The sequence below is a fragment of the Condylura cristata genome, unplaced genomic scaffold (genome assembly GCF_000260355.1).
Source record: "Condylura cristata isolate star-nosed mole 26May11 unplaced genomic scaffold, ConCri1.0 scaffold00029, whole genome shotgun sequence".
Lineage (NCBI taxonomy): Eukaryota > Metazoa > Chordata > Mammalia > Eulipotyphla > Talpidae > Condylura > Condylura cristata.
Genome location: NW_004567130.1, coordinates 20,746,441 through 20,749,808, shown reverse-complemented (window position 1 = coordinate 20,749,808; position 3,368 = coordinate 20,746,441).

The window sequence follows — 3,368 nt, the reverse complement described above, 5'->3', positions numbered from 1 at the left end:
GCATGAATCTGAGCGGCCTTTGTTCTTTACTGTAAACTCTCCGTGTCCCTACTTTACCGCTTGGCGCCTGCGTGGTCGGTGCCCACTGGGCACAGCTCGGCAGGCCGGGAAGCTTCCGGGTCGCCTAGCAACGGGTCGCCTGGCAACTGCCGCTCACGGAGATCGTATTGCTGAGCAGGTGAGGCGCCAGGTCCACGGACTGGGCGCGGGCAGAGGGGCCGCACACCCTCCCGGTCCTGCTCACCCCAAGGCTTGCAGGTCAGAGGCGCCAGTTCCTCTGGCTGCGTCCGGCAGAGGTGGGCAGGCCAGCTTCCGCTGCTCCCTGCCGGGGACCCCAGGTCCAAAATGGCCGTGTCCCTCAAGCTGGCCTGCTTTGGCCTTCCCCTGACAGCTGGCGTCCTGGACCGACCTCCGCTAGCTCGGCTCCCTGGAGCAGACTCCTCAGCTAGTGCCACTGAGCGCCACCATGGCCAGCGCCGCCCCCCCCCCCCCAGCAGTCACGTCTCTGGGCCTGCAGGACGCGCGAGGCAGGGAGGAGGGTCTGGCGTGACCCCCCGGCGCTGCAGCCAGAGGCTGATGAAGGAAGCCGGGTCTGCTTTCAGGGGCCCCAGGGCCACACTGGGGCTGGCTCTCAGCTCTCAGCCTCAGGGCCAGGAGTGTGAGGGTCCTGAGGGAAACAAATCACAGTGTAACCTGAATCCTGGGGGGGGGGGGGGGCGTGTCTGACACTTCGGACTGTGGGTCCCGGAGAGCACCAGGCTCAGATTTGCACCACCAAGCTCAGATTTGCACCGGCACCCGTCTTTCCTGCCCGGGATCGCCAGTTTGCTATGGGGGCGCTGCTCACCTGCGCAGACTCGAGTCCAGCCCTCGCTGCCGTCAGGCTCCGTTTGCTCAGGGTAAAAATGTCCGTCCACTCTCCCCGGCGGTGCGCGGCCTTAGAGCAGCGCACTCCGAGGCTGCCTGCAGCCCCTGCAGCGCGAGTTCGATCTCCACCCTGGAGGTCACGTGACCCCCAGGGCGCAGCAGACCCCTCCTGTCTCCCCCCTGCTCCCCTCAGCAGCGGGTTTCAGTCCATCCGCCTGTTCTGCTCCCCGCTCTGTGTCTGGGGAGTCCTCTCACCCACTGCTCCTCTGGCCTGTGCCCCAGCTCTGTAAACATAAATAAACAAATCTAAAAAAGTGCCCATCCAGCTGGCCACGCAACGAGAAGTAACTCGCAAACGACACCCAGCAACAACGGTAACTCTGGTTTGCTCGCCAGGCTGCTGCGGAGCTCGACTGCCGCGAGGTCGCGGCTGTGGGTGTGGGAGATGGCTCACGCCCGCATCTCTGCGTGCCTGCCCCCCGACATCGACCCTACGAAGGCCGCCATTGCCTACGGCTGCCGGGCCCTGCCCAAGCTGAACGAGGAGCTGCAGTCGGAGGACCTGCTGACCAGGCTGAAGGCCCTCGTGGCCCTGTGCGACCTCTTGCACGACCCCGAACACGTCTACGAGGCCATCAGCATAGGTGAGAGCCGCGCGGCCCTGTGGCCACGGCTGGGATCTGCTGGGATCTGCGTGGCGCAGGGAGAGGCTGGGGCCGCCCGCCCCGCTGGCCCGCTGGCTCGCAAAGCCGCCCCACACCCCTCCTGGCGGCGCGTTTCAGTAATGCAGGTTGCAACTTCGTGAGCCGGGCTCCGCCAGCCAGGCACAGCACCACCCCCTGGGGGCGGCGGCTCCCACCCGCAGCGAGAAGCCCAGGCTCAGCGCAGGAGCAGCGGGAGGGCGGGACTGCCCCGGAAAACGGTGCAACGGGCGCTCCCTGGTGGCGCGGCGGGGTAGGCGCAGCACTTGAGGCTGTCCGCAGCCCCTGCGGCTGGGGTTCGATCCCCGGCCAGGGAGGGACCCCCAGGGCGCAGCAGACCCCTCCTGTCCCCCGCTGCTCCCCTCAGCAGTGGGCTTCGTTGATCTGCCTGTTCTGCTCCCCGCTCTGTCTCTGGTGAAGCCTCTCACCCACTGCACCAGTTCTATAAGCATAAACAAATCTTTAATAAAAAGATAAAGTAGGCTTTATTTGTTCTTCCTGGCAACCCTCAATGTAGCCCTTCAAGGACACATAACTAGTTTGGGGCACGACTGGAATTTGACCCCCGTCTTTCTACTGCCAACACCATTTTCTTTTTTGCATAGAAGAACTGGGGTACAGGCCAGAGGTGCAGGGGGTGAGAGGACTCCCCAGAGACAGTGGGGAGCAGAACAGGTGGATCCACTGAAACCCACTGCTAAGGGGGGCAGCGGGGAGACAGGAGGGGTCTGCTGCTCCCTGGGGTCCCTCCCTGGCCGGGGATCAGACTCAGACCATCGCGGAGATAGTGCTGAGGCTCAACCCTGGGCCACCAGGGAGGCCCGTGGCCACTTCCTCAACCCCGTGGCCCACTCTGAGAGAAGGCAGGAGGTGTGCAGCAGACCCTGGTGACCCTTCCAGCCCAGAGCCCCTGCAGTGACTCTGCAACGCTCTGCGACCTCCATGACGCCCCCCACCCCAAAGCGGCAGGGCGCTGGCGTCATCGTCGCCCGGTGCCGGCTCACCCGGACTCCGGGGCTTGGCTGTTTTCTGACGAGTCAACAGTTCCCTCTGCCCCTAGGCTGCCTGACGAGCCTGAAAGCCCTGCTGAAGGACACCAACAACATGGTGCGGGTGAAGGCCACCGAGGCGCTCCACATCATGGCGACCCACCACGTGGGCAGGTGGGCAGCTGTCCCCGAGGCCGGCGTGGCGCTCTGGGGCCCGCTCTTCCCTGGCGGCGTGCCCTGGGAACGGCCAGCCTCCCCGGTGTGCCGGCCTCCGCTTGGCACAGCAGACCTCTGCGGGGGTGCTTTCCGTGGCCCCTGGGGGTCTCACGGGGTCTTCTCCAGATCTGTTTTTTTTTTTAATTGTTAAAATTTATGCACACAGAACTGGGCTACAGGCCAGAGGTGCAGGGGTGAGAGGGTTCCCCAGAGACAGAGCAGGGAGCAGAACAGGCAGATGGACTGACGAAGCACACGGCTGAGGGGAGCTGCCGGGAGACAGGAGGGGTCTGCTGCGTCCTGGGGTCCCTCCCTGGTCTGGGGTTGAGCTCGTGCGTGGTGGCTGCCGACAGCCTCACAGTGCTGCTTTCACCCGTTGCGCCACCAGGGAGGGCCCCTGTCATTTTTTTGTTCAACGGCACCTATAACACCGACCCTTCGCAGCTCTGGTCTCTGTAAAGTAGAACAGGATCTCAGGCATGAGTGAAGCAATCTACATGCAAAAACATTCTAGTATCTTTTCAGATTCTCTCTCTTTTTTTTTTTTTAAGATTTATATATTTGTGCATATAGGACTGGGGTACAGGCCAGAGGT